This window comes from Echeneis naucrates, chromosome 7 (assembly GCF_900963305.1).
Source record: "Echeneis naucrates chromosome 7, fEcheNa1.1, whole genome shotgun sequence".
Lineage (NCBI taxonomy): Eukaryota > Metazoa > Chordata > Actinopteri > Carangiformes > Echeneidae > Echeneis > Echeneis naucrates.
Window position 1 is genome coordinate 20,738,728 of NC_042517.1, and position 14,455 is coordinate 20,753,182.

Sequence of the window (14,455 nt, forward strand, 5' to 3'; positions counted from 1 at the left end):
TCTACATGGTGAATTGTGTGTGGACTGCTGTGAAAAACAGTAAATTAAGCAGTTTCCAGCAAGAAATCATCAGAAAAGCATTTATTTAGTAGTTTGGAAAGAGATGTCAGCAATTGAGTTGCATTTTGTTGAAATGTGAAAAACTGACTCTACATGGTGAATTGTTTGTGGACTGCTGTGAAAAACAGTAAATTAAGCACTTTCCAGCAAGAAATCATCAGAAAAGCATTTGTTTAGTAGTTTAAAAGAGATGTCAGCAATTGAGTTGCATTTTGTTGAAATATGAAAAACTCACTCTACATGGTGAATTGTGTGTGGACTGCTGTGAAAAACAGTAAATTAAACACTTTCCAGCAAGAAATCATCAGAAAAGCATTTGTTTAGTAGTTTAAAAGAGATGTCAGCAATTGAGTTTCATTTTGTTGAAATATGAAAAACTCACTCTACATGGTGAATTGTGTGTGGACTGCTGTGAAAAACAGTAAATTAAGCACTTTCCAGTTAGAATTCATCAGAAAAGCATTTATTTAGTAGTTTGGAAAGAGATGTCAGCAATTGAGTTGCATTTTGTTGAAATGTGAAAAACTCACTCTACATGGTGAATTGTGTGTGGACTGCTGTGAAAAACAGTAAATTAAGCACTTTCCAGTTAGAATTCATCAGAAAAGCATTTATTTAGTAGTTTGGAAAGAGATGTCAGCAATTGAGTTGCATTTTGTTGAAATGTGAAAAACTCACTCTACATGGTGAATTGTGTGTGGACTGCTGTGAAAAAGAGTAAATTAAGCAGTTTCCAGCAAGAAATCATCAGAAAAGCATTTATTTAATAGTTTGGAAAGAGATGTCAGCAATTGAGTTGCATTTTGTTGAAATGTGAAAAACTGACTCTACATGGTGAATTGTGTGTGGTTTGCTCTGAAACACAGTAAATTAAGCAGTTTCCAGCAAGAAATCATCAGAAAAACATGTATTTATTAGTTTGTAAGGAAATGTCAGCAATTGAGTTTCATTTTGTTGAAATGTGAACAACTGACTCTACATGGTGAATTGTGTGTGGTTTGCTCTGAATCACAATAAATTAAGTACTTTCCAGCAAGAAATCATCAGAAAAACATGTATTTATTAGTTTGTAAGGAAATGTCAGCAATTGATTTTCATTTTGTTGAAATGTCAACAACTGACTCTACATGGTGAATTGTGTGTGGACTGCTGTGAAAAACAGTAAATTAAGCAGATTCCAGTTAGAATCCATCATACAAACATGTATTTAGTAGTTTGGAAAGAGATGTCAGCAATTGAGTTGCATTTTGTTGAAATGTGAAAAACTCACTCTACATGGTGAATTGTGTGTGGACTGCTGTGAAAAACAGTAAATTAAGCAGTTTCCAGCAAGAAATCATCAGAAAAGCATTTATTTAGTAGTTTGGAAAGAGATGTCAGCAATTGAGTTGCATTTTGTTGAAATGTGAAAAACTGACTCTACATGGTGAATTGTTTGTGGACTGCTGTGAAAAACAGTAAATTAAGCACTTTCCAGCAAGAAATCATCAGAAAAGCATTTGTTTAGTAGTTTAAAAGAGATGTCAGCAATTGAGTTGCATTTTGTTGAAATATGAAAAACTCACTCTACATGGTGAATTGTGTGTGGACTGCTGTGAAAAACAGTAAATTAAACACTTTCCAGCAAGAAATCATCAGAAAAGCATTTGTTTAGTAGTTTAAAAGAGATGTCAGCAATTGAGTTTCATTTTGTTGAAATATGAAAAACTCACTCTACATGGTGAATTGTGTGTGGACTGCTGTGAAAAACAGTAAATTAAGCACTTTCCAGTTAGAATTCATCAGAAAAGCATTTATTTAGTAGTTTGGAAAGAGATGTCAGCAATTGAGTTGCATTTTGTTGAAATGTGAAAAACTCACTCTACATGGTGAATTGTGTGTGGACTGCTGTGAAAAACAGTAAATTAAGCAGTTTCCAGCAAGAAATCATCAGAAAAGCATTTATTTAGTAGTTTGGAAAGAGATGTCAGCAATTGAGTTGCATTTTGTTGAAATGTGAAAAACTGACTCTACATGGTGAATTGTGTGTGGTTTGCTCTGAAACACAGTAAATTAAGCAGTTTCCAGCAAGAAATCATCAGAAAAACATGTATTTATTAGTTTGTAAGGAAATGTCAGCAATTGAGTTTCATTTTGTTGAAATGTGAACAACTGACTCTACATGGTGAATTGTGTGTGGTTTGCTCTGAATCACAATAAATTAAGTACTTTCCAGCAAGAAATCATCAGAAAAACATGTATTTATTAGTTTGTAAGGAAATGTCAGCAATTGAGTTTCATTTTGTTGAAATGTCAACAACTGACTCTACATGGTGAATTGTGTGTGGACTGCTGTGAAAAACAGTAAATTAAGCACATTCCAGTTAGAATCCATCATACAAACATGTATTTAGTAGTTTGGAAAGAGATGTCAGCAATTGAGTTGCATTTTGTTGAAATGTGAAAAACTCACTCTACATGGTGAATTGTGTGTGGACTGCTGTGAAAAACAGTAAATTAAGCAGTTTCCAGCAAGAAATCATCAGAAAAGCATTTATTTAGTAGTTTGGAAAGAGATGTCAGCAATTGAGTTGCATTTTGTTGAAATGTGAAAAACTGACTCTGCATGGTGAATTGTTTGTGGACTGCTGTGAAAAACAGTAAATTAAGCACTTTCCAGCAAGAAATCATCAGAAAAGCATTTGTTTAGTAGTTTAAAAGAGATGTCAGCAATTGAGTTGCATTTTGTTGAAATATGAAAAAGTCACTCTACATGGTGAATTGTGTGTGGACTGCTGTGAAAAACAGTAAATTAAGCACTTTCCAGTTAGAATTCATCAGAAAAGCATTTATTTAGTAGTTTGGAAAAAGATGTCAGCAATTGAGTTGCATTTTGTTGAAATGTTAAAAACTCACTCTACGTGGTGAATTTTGTGTGGACTGCTGTGAAAAACAGTAAATTAAGCACTTTCCAGCAATAAATCAACAGAAAACCAAATATTTAGTAGTTTGGAAAGAGATGTCAGCAATTGAGTTGCATTTTGTTGAAATGTGAAAAACTCACTCTACATGGTGAATTGTGTGTGGTTTGCTCATGTAACACAGTAAATTAAGCAGTTTCCAGCAAGAAATCATCAGAAAAACATGTATTTATTAGTTTGTAAGGAAATGTCAGCAATTGATTTTCATTTTGTTGAAATGTCAACAACTGACTCTACATGGTGAAATGTGTGTGGACTGCTGTGAAAAACAGTAAATTAAGAACATTCCAGTTAGAATCCATCATACAAACATGTATTTAGTAGTTTGGAAAGAGATGTCAGCAATTGAGTTGCATTTTGTTGAAATGTGAAAAACTCACTCTACATGGTGAATTGTGTGTGGACTGCTGTGAAAAACAGTAAATTAAGCAGTTTCCAGCAAGAAATCATCAGAAAAGCATTTATTTAGTAGTTTGGAAAGATATGTCAGTAATTGAGTTGCATTTTGTTGAAATGTGAACAACTGACTCTACATGGTGAATTGTGTGTGGACTGCTGTGAAAAACAGTAAATTAAGCAGTTTCCAGCAAGAAATCATCAGAAAAACATGTATTTAGTAGTTGGGAAAGAGATGTCAGCAATTGAGTTGCATTTTGTTGAAATGTGAACAACTTGACTCTACATGGTGAATTGTGTGTGGACTGCTGTGAAAAACAGTAAATTAAGCACTTTCCAGCAAGAAATCATCAGAAAAGCATTTATTTAGTAGTTTGAAAAGAGATGTCAGCAATTGAGTTGCATTTTGTTGAAATGTGAACAACTGACTCTACATGGTGAATTGTGTGTGGACTGCTGTGAAAAACAGTAAATTAAGCAGTTTCCAGCAAGAAATCATCAGAAAAGCATGTATTTATTAGTTTGTAAGGAATGTCAGCAATTGAGTTTCATTTTGTTGAAATGTGAAAAACTGACTCTACATGGTGAATTGTGTGTGGACTGCTGTGAAAAACAGTAAATTAAGAAGATTCCAGTTAGAATCCATCATACAAACATGTATTTAGTAGTTTGGAAAGAGATGTCAGCAATTGAGTTGCATTTTGTTGAAATATGAAAAACTCACTCTACGTGGTGAATTGTTTGTGGACTGCTGTGAAAAACAGTAAATTAAGCAGTTTCCAGCAAGAAATCATCAGAAAAGCATTTATTTAATAGTTTGGAAAGAGATGTCAGCAATTGAGTTGCATTTTGTTGAAATGTGAAAAACTGACTCTACATGGTGAATTGTGTGTGGTTTGCTCTGAAACACAGTAAATTAAGCAGTTTCCAGCAAGAAATCATCAGAAAACATGTATTTATTAGTTTGTCAGGAAATGTCAGCAATTGAGTTTCATTTTGTTGAAATGTGAACAACTGACTCTACATGGTGAATTGTGTGTGGTTTGCTCTGAATCACAATAAATTAAGTACTTTCCAGCAAGAAATCATCAGAAAAACATGTATTTATTAGTTTGTAAGGAAATGTCAGCAATTGATTTTCATTTTGTTGAAATGTCAACAACTGACTCTACATGGTGAATTGTGTGTGGACTGCTGTGAAAAACAGTAAATTAAGCACATTCCAGTTAGAATCCATCATACAAACATGTATTTAGTAGTTTGGAAAGAGATGTCAGCAATTGAGTTGCATTTTGTTGAAATGTGAAAAACTGACTCTACATGGTGAATTGTTTGTGGACTGTTGTGAAAAACAGTAAATTAAACACTTTCCAGCAAGAAATCATCAGAAAAGCATTTGTTTAGTAGTTTAAAAGAGATGTCAGCAATTGAGTTGCATTTTGTTGAAATGTGAACAACTGACTCTACATGGTGAATTGTGTGTGGACTGCTGTGAAAAACAGTAAATTAAGCAGTTTCCAACAAGAAATCATCAGAAAAACATGTATTTATTAGTTTGTAAGGAAATGTCAGCAATTGAGTTTCATTTTGTTGAAATGTGAACAACTGATTCTACATGGTGAATTGTGTGTGGACTGCTGTGAAAAACAGTAAATGAAGCAAATTCCAGTTAGAATCCATCATACAAACATGTATTTAGTAGTTTGGAAAGAGATGTCAGCAATTGAGTTGCATTTTGTTGAAATCTGAAAAACTGACTCTACATGGTGAATTGTGTGTGGTTTGCTCTGAATCACAATAAATTAAGTACTTTCCAGCAAGAAATCATCAGAAAAACATGTATTTATTAGTTTGTAAGGAAATGTCAGCAATTGATTTTCATTTTGTTGAAATGTCAACAACTGACTCTACATGGTGAATTGTGTGTGGACTGCTGTGAAAAACAGTAAATTAAACACTTTCCAGCAAGAAATCATCGGAAAAGCATTTGTTTAGTAGTTTAAAAGAGATGTCAGCAATTGAGTTGCATTTTGTTGAAATGTGAAACAACTGACTCTACATGGTGAATTGTGTGTGGACTGCTGTGAAAAACAGTAAATTAAGCAGTTTCCAGCAAGAAATCATCAGAAAAGCATTTATTTAGTAGTTTGGAAAGAGATGTCAGCAATTGAGTTGCATTTTGTTGAAATGTGAACAACTGACTCTACATGGTGAATTGTGTGTGGACTGCTGTGAAAAACAGTAAATTAAGCAGTTTCCAGCAAGAAATCATCAGAAAACATGTATTTATTAGTTTGTAAGGAAATGTCAGCAATTGAGTTTCATTTTGTTGAAATGTGAACAACTGATTCTACATGGTGAATTGTGTGTGGACTGCTGTGAAAAACAGTAAATTAAGCAGATTCCAGTTAGAATCCATCATACAAACATGTATTTAGTAGTTTGGAAAGAGATGTCAGCAATTGAGTTGCATTTTGTTGAAATCTGAAAAACTGACTCTACATGGTGAATTGTGTGTGTTTTGCTCTGAAACACAGTAAATTAAGCAGTTTCCAGCAAGAAATCATCAGAAAAACATGTATTTATTAGTTTGTCAGGAAATGTCAGCAATTGAGTTTCATTTTGTTGAAATGTGAACAACTGACTCTACATGGTGAATTGTGTGTGGTTTGCTCTGAATCACAATAAATTAAGTACTTTCCAGCAAGAAATCATCAGAAAAACATGTATTTATTAGTTTGTAAGGAAATGTCAGCAATTGATTTTCATTTTGTTGAAATGTCAACAACTGACTCTACATGGTGAATTGTGTGTGGACTGCTGTGAAAAACAGTAAATTAAGCACTTTCCAGCAAGAAATCATCAGAAAAGCATTTGTTTAGTAGTTTAAAAGAGATGTCAGCAATTGAGTTGCATTTTGTTGAAATATGAAAAACTCACTCTACATGGTGAATTGTGTGTGGACTGCTGTGAAAAACAGTAAATTAAGCAGTTTCCAGTTAGAATCCATCATACAAACATGTATTTAGTAGTTTGGAAAGAGATGTCAGCAATTGAGTTGCATTTTGTTGAAATGTGAAAAACTCACTCTACATGGTGAATTGTGTGTGGACTGCTGTGAAAAACAGTAAATTAAGCATTTTCCAGCAAGAAATCATCAGAAAAGCATTTATTTAGTAGTTTGGAAAGAGATGTCAGCAATTGAGTTGCATTTTGTTGAAATGTGAAAAACGGACTCTACATGGTGAATTGTTTGTGGACTGTTGTGAAAAACAGTAAATTAAGCACTTTCCAGCAAGAAATCATCAGAAAAGCATTTGTTTAGTAGTTTAAAAGAGATGTCAGCAATTGAGTTGCATTTTGTTGAAATATGAAAAACTCACTCTACATGGTGAATTGTGTGTGGACTGCTGTAAAAAACAGTAAATTAAGCACTTTCCAGTTAGAATTCATTAGAAAAGCATTTATTTAGTAGTTTGGAAAGAGATGTCAGCAATTGAGTTGCATTTTGTTGAAATGTGAAATACTCACTCTACATGGTGAATTGTGTGTGGTTTGCTCTGAAACAAAGTAAATTAAGCAGTTTCCAGCAAGAAATCATCAGAAAAACATGTATTTGTTAGTTTGTAAGGAAATGTCAGCAATTGAGTTTCATTTTGTTGAAATGTGAAAAACTGACTCTACATGGTGAATTGTGTGTGGTTTGCTCTGAAACACAATAAATTAAGTACTTTCCATCAAGAAACCATCAGAAAAGCATTTATTTCGTAGTTTGTAAAGAGATGTCAGCAATTGAGTTGCATTTTGTTGAAATGTGAACAACTGACTCTACATGGTGAATTGTGTGTGGACTGCTGTGAAAAACAGTAAATTAAGCAGTTTCCAGCAAGAAATCATCAGAAAAACATGTATTTATTCGTTTGTAAGGAAATGTCAGCAATTGAGTTTCATTTTGTTGAAATGTCAACAACTGACTCTACATGGTGAATTGTGTGTGGTTTGCTCTGAATAACAGTAAATTAAGCACTTTCCAGCAAGAAATCATCAGAAAAGCATTTATTTAGTAGTTTGGAAAGAGATGTCAGCAATTGAGTTGCATTTTGTTGAAATGTGAAAAACTGACTCTACATGGTGAATTGTGTGTGGACTGCTGTGAAAAACAGTAAATTAAGCACTTTCCAGCAAGAAATCATCAGAAAAGCATGTATTTAGTAGTTTGGAAAGAGATGTCAGCAATTGAGTTGCATTTTGTTGAAATGTGAAAAACTCACTCTACATGGTGAATTGTGTGTGGACTGCTGTGAAAAACAGTAAATTAAGCAGTTTCCAGCAAGAAATCATCAGAAAAGCATTTATTTAGTAGTTTGGAAAGAGATGTCAGCAATTGAGTTGCATTTTGTTGAAATGTGAAAAACTGACTCTACATGGTGAATTGTGTGTGGACTGCTGTGAAAAACAGTAAATTAAGCACTTTCCAGCAAGAAATCATCAGAAAAGCATTTGTTTAGTAGTTTAAAGAGATGTCAGCAATTGAGTTGCATTTTGTTGAAATATGAAAAACTCACTCTACATGGTGAATTGTGTGTGGACTGCTGTGAAAAACAGTAAATTAAGCACTTTCCAGTTAGAATTCATCAGAAAAGCATTTATTTAGTACTTTGGAAAAAGATGTCAGCAATTGAGTTCCATTTTGTTGAAATGTTAAAAACTCACTCTACGTGGTGAATTTTGTGTGGACTGCTGTGAAAAACAGTAAATTAAGCACTTTCCAGCAATAAATCAATAGAAAACCAAATATTTAGTAGTTTGGAAAGAGATGTCAGCAATTGAGTTGCATTTTTTGTTGAAATGTGAAAAACTCACTCTACATGGTGAATTGTGTGTGGTTTGCTCATGTAACACAGTAAATTAAGCAGTTTCCAGCAAGAAATCATCAGAAAAACATGTATTTATTAGTTTGTAAGGAAATGTCAGCAATTGATTTTCATTTTGTTGAAATGTCAACACTGACTCTACATGGTGAAATGTGTGTGGACTGCTGTGAAAAACAGTAAATTAAGCACATTCCAGTTAGAATCCATCAGACAAACATGTATTTAGTAGTTTGGAAAGAGATGTCAGCAATTGAGTTGCATTTTGTTGAAATGTGAAAAACTCACTCTACATGGTGAATTGTGTGTGGACTGCTGTGAAAAACAGTAAATTAAGCAGTTTCCAGCAAGAAATCATCAGAAAAGCATTTATTTAGTAGTTTGGAAAGAGATGTCAGTAATTGAGTTGCATTTTGTTGAAATGTGAAAAACTGACTCTACATGGTGAATTGTGTGTGGACTGCTGTGAAAAACAGTAAATTAAGCACTTTCCAGCAAGAAATCATCAGAAAAACATGTATTTATCAGTTTGGAAAGAGATGTCAGCAATTGAGTTGCATTTTGTTGAAATGTGAACAACTGACTCTACATGGTGAATTGTGTGTGGACTGCTGTGAAAAACAGTAAATTAAGCACTTTCCAGCAAGACATCATCCACGGAAAAGCCTTGTTCAGGTTTATTAGTTTGTAAAGAGAATGTCACGCACATTGATTTTCATTTTGTTGAAATGGTGAACAAACCTGACTCTACAATGGTTGACCTGTGTTGTGGGACCTGCTGTGAACAACAGAGAAATTAAGGACACTTTCCAGCTAAGAAATACATCTGAAAAGCCTTGGATTTAGTAGTTTGGAAAGAGATGTCAGCAATTGAGTTGCATTTTGTTGAAATGTGAACAACTGACTCTACATGGTGAATTGTGTGTGGACTGCTGTGAAAAACAGTAAATGAAGCAAATTCCAGTTAGAATCCATCATACAAACATGTATTTAGTAGTTTGGAAAGAGATGTCAGCAATTGAGTTGCATTTTGTTGAAATATGAAAACTCACTCTACGTGGTGAATTGTTTGTGGATTGTTGTGAAAACAGTAAATTAAGCAGTTTCAGCAAGAATCATCAGAAAAACATGTATTTAGTAGTTTGGAAAGGAGATGTCAGCAATTGAGTTGCATTTTGTTGAAATGTCGAAAAACCTGACTCTACATGGTGAATTGTGTGTGGTTTGCTATGAAAAGCAGTAAATTAAACACTTTCCAGCAAGAAATCATCAGAAAACATGTATTTATTAGTTTGTAAGGAAATGTCAGCAATTGAGTTGCATTTTGTTGAAATGTGAAAAACTCACTCTACATGGTGAATTGTGTGTGGACTGCTGTGAAAAACAGTAAATTAAGCAGTTTCCAGCAAGAAATCATCAGAAAAGCATTTATTTAGTAGTTGGAAAGAGATGTCAGCTAATTGAGTTGCATTTTTGTTGAAATGTGAACAACTGACTCTACATGGTGAATTGTGTGTGGACTGCTGTGAAAACAGTAAATTAAGCACTTTCCAGCAAGGAAATCATCAGAAAAGCATGTATTTAGTAGTTTGAAAGAGATGTCAGCAATTGAGTTGCATTTTGTTGAAATGTGAAAAACTGACTCTACATGGTGAATTGTGTGTGGACTGCTGTGAAAAACAGTAAATTAAGCACTTTCCAGCAAGAAATCATCAGAAAAGCATTTATTTAGTAGTTTGGAAAGAGATGTCAGCAATTGAGTTGCATTTTGTTGAAATGTGAACAACTCACTCTACATGGTGAATTGTGTGTGGACTGCTGTGAAAAACAGTAAATTAAGCACTTTCCAGTTAGAATCATCAGAAAAGCATGTATTTAGTAGTTTGGAAAGAGATGTCAGCAATTGAGTTGCATTTTGTTGAAATGTGAAAACTGCACTCTACATGGTGAATTGTGTGTGGACTGCTGTGAAAAACAGTAAATTAAGCAATTTCCAGCAAGAAATCATCAGAAAAGCATTTATTTAGTAGTTTGGAAAGAGATGTCAGCAATTGAGTTGCATTTTGTTGAAATGTGAAAAACTCACTCTACATGGTGAATTGTGTGTGGACTGCTGTGAAAAACAGTAAATTAAGCACTTTCCAGCAAGAAATCATCAGAAAAGCATGTATTTATTAGTTTGGAAAGAGATGTCAGCAATTGAGTTGCATTTTGTTGAAATGTGAACAACTGACTCTACATGGTGAATTGTGTGTGGACTGCTGTGAAAAACAGTAAATTAAGCACATTCCAGTTAGAATCCATCATACAAACATGTATTTAGTAGTTTGGAAAGAGATGTCAGCAATTGAGTTGCATTTTGTTGAAATGTGAAAAACTCACTCTACATGGTGAATTGTGTGTGGACTGCTGTGAAAAACAGTAAATTAAGCAGTTTCCAGCAAGAAATCATCAGAAAAGCATTTATTTAGTAGTTTGGAAAGAGATGTCAGCAATTGAGTTGCATTTTGTTGAAATGTGAAAAACTGACTCTACATGGTGAATTGTGTGTGGACTGCTGTGAAAAACAGTAAATTAAGCACTTTCCAGCAAGAAATCATCAGAAAAGCATTTGTTTAGTAGTTTGGAAAGAGATGTCAGCAATTGAGTTGCATTTTGTTGAAATGTGAAAAACTCACTCTACATGGTGAATTGTGTGTGGACTGCTGTGAAAAACAGTAAATTAAGCAGTTTCCAGCAAGAAATCATCAGAAAAGCATTTATTAGTAGTTTGGAAAGAGATGTCAGCAATTGAGTTGCATTTTGTTGAAATGTGAAAAACTGACTCTACATGGTGAATTGTTTGTGGACTGCTGTGAAAAACAGTAAATTAAGCACTTTCCAGCAAGAAATCATCAGAAAAGCATTTGTTTAGTAGTTTAAAAGAGATGTCAGCAATTGAGTTGCATTTTGTTGAAATATGAAAAACTCACTCTACATGGTGAATTGTGTGTGGACTGCTGTGAAAAACAGTAAATTAAGCACTTTCCAGTTAGAATTCATCAGAAAAGCATTTATTTAGTAGTTTGGAAAGAGATGTCAGCAATTGAGTTGCATTTTGTTGAAATATGAAAAACTCACTCTACATGGTGAATTGTGTGTGGACTGCTGTGAAAAACAGTAAATTAAGCACTTTCCAGTTAGAATTCATCAGAAAAGCATTTATTTAGTAGTTTGGAAAGAGATGTCAGCAATTGAGTTGCATTTTGTTGAAATGTTAAAAACTCACTCTACGTGGTGAATTGTGTGTGGACTGCTGTGAAAAACAGTAAATTAAGCACTTTCCAGCAATAAATCAACAGAAAACCAAATATTTAGTAGTTTGGAAAGAGATGTCAGCAATTGAGTTGCATTTTGTTGAAATGTGAAAAACTCACTCTACATGGTGAATTGTGTGTGGTTTGCTCTGAAACACAGTAAATTAAGCAGTTTCCAGCAAGAAATCATCAGAAAAACATGTATTTATTAGTTTGTAAGGAAATGTCAGCAATTGAGTTTCATTTTGTTGAAATGTCAACAACTGACTCTACATGGTGAATTGTGTGTGGACTGCTGTGAAAACAGTAAATTAAGCACATTCCAGTTAGAATCCATCATACAAACATGTATTTAGTAGTTTGGAAAGAGATGTCAGCAATTGAGTTGCATTTTGTTGAAATGTGAAAAACTCACTCTACATGGTGAATTGTGTGTGGACTGCTGTGAAAAACAGTAAATTAAGCAGTTTCCAGCAAGAAATCATCAGAAAAGCATTTATTTAGTAGTTTGGAAAGATATGTCAGTAATTGAGTTGCATTTTGTTGAAATGTGAACAACTCACTCTACATGGTGAATTGTGTGTGGACTGCTGTGAAAAACAGTAAATTAAGCAGTTTCCAGCAAGAAATCATCAGAAAAGCATTTATTTAGTAGTTGGAAAGAGATGTCAGCAATTGAGTTGCATTTTGTTGAAATGTGAACAACTCACTCTACATGGTGAATTGTGTGTGGACTGCTGTGAAAAACAGTAAATTAAGCACTTTCCAGCAAGAAATCATCAGAAAAGCATTTGTTTAGTAGTTTGGAAAGAGATGTCAGCAATTGAGTTGCATTTTGTTGAAATGTGAACAACTCACTCTACATGGTGAATTGTGTGTGGACTGCTGTGAAAAACAGTAAATTAAGCAGTTTCCAGCAAGAAATCATCAGAAAAACATGTATTTATTAGTTTGTAAGGAAATGTCAGCAATTGAGTTTCATTTTGTTGAAATGTGAACAACTGACTCTACATGGTGAATTGTGTGTGGACTGCTGTGAAAACAGTAAATTAAGAAGATTCCAGTTAGAATCCATCATACAAACATGTATTTAGTAGTTGGAAAGAGATGTCAGCAATTGAGTTGCATTTTGTTGAAATGTGAAAAACTCACTCTACATGGTGAATTGTGTGTGGACTGCTGTGAAAAACAGTAAATTAAGCAGTTTCCAGCAAGAAATCATCAGAAAAGCATTTATTTAGTAGTTTGGAAAGAGATGTCAGCAATTGAGTTGCATTTTGTTGAAATATGAAAAACTCACTCTACATGGTGAATTGTGTGTGGATTTGCTCTGAAACACAGTAAATTAAGCAGTTTCCAGCAAGAAATCATCAGAAAAACATGTATTTATTAGTTTGTCAGGAAATGTCAGCAATTGAGTTTCATTTTGTTGAAATGTGAACAACTGACTCTACATGGTGAATTGTGTGTGGTTTGCTCTGAATCACAATAAATTAAGTACTTTCCAGCAAGAAATCATCAGAAAAACATGTATTTATTAGTTTGTAAGAAATGTCAGCAATTGAGTTTCATTTTGTTGAAATGTCAACAACTGACTCTACATGGTGAATTGTGTGTGGACTGCTGTGAAAAACAGTAAATTAAGCACTTTCCAGTTAGAATTAATCATACAAAGCATTTATTTAGTAGTTTGGAAAGAGATGTCAGCAATTGAGTTGCATTTTGTTGAAATGTGAAAAACTGACTCTACATGGTGAATTGTGTGTGGACTGCTGTGAAAAACAGTAAATTAAGCACTTTCCAAGCAAGAAATCATCAGAAAACATGTATTTATTAGTTTGTAAGGAAATGTCAGCAATTGAGTTTCATTTTGTTGAAATGTGAACAACTGACTCTACATGGTGAATTGTGTGTGGACTGCTGTGAAAAACAGTAAATTAAGCACTTTCCAGTTAGAATTCATCAGAAAAGCATGTATTTAGTAGTTTGGAAAGAGATGTCAGCAATTGAGTTGCATTTTGTTGAAATGTGAAAACTCGACTCTACATGGTGAATTGTGTGTGGACTGCTGTGAAACACAGTAAATTAAGCAGTTTCCAGCAAGAATCATCAGAAAAGCATGTATTTAGTAGTTTGTAAAGAGATGTCAGCAATTGAGTTGCATTTTGTTGAAATGTGAACAACTCACTCTACATGGTGAATTGTGTGTGGACTGCTGTGAAAAACAGTAAATTAAGCAGTTTCCAGCAAGAAATCATCAGAAAAACATGTATTTAGTAGTTTGGAAAGAGATGTCAGCAATTGAGTTGCATTTTGTTGAAATGTGAACAACTGACTCTACATGGTGAATTGTGTGTGGACTGCTGTGAAAAACAGTAAATTAAACACTTTCCAGCAAGAATCATCAGAAAAGCATTTGTTTAGTAGTTTAAAAGAGATGTCAGCAATTGAGTTGCATTTTGTTGAAATGTGAACAACTGACTCTACATGGTGAATTGTGTGTGGACTGCTGTGAAAAACAGTAAATTAAGCAGTTTCCAGCAAGAAATCATCAGAAAAGCATTTATTTAGTAGTTTGTAAAGAGATGTCAGCAATTGAGTTTCATTTTGTTGAATGTTAAACAACTCGACTCTACATGGTGAATTGTTGTGTGACTGCTGTGAAAAAGCAGTCAATTAAGCAGTTTCCAGCAAAGAAATCATCAGAAAATATTTATGTAGTAGTTTTTAAAAAGATTTCAGCAATTGAGTTGTATTTTGTTGAAATGTGAACAACTCACTTTTACATGGTTAATAGTGACTGTGGACGCTGTGAATGAAAACACAAAAAATTAACTAGTTTATATAAAGAAATCAATGGAACAACAAAATA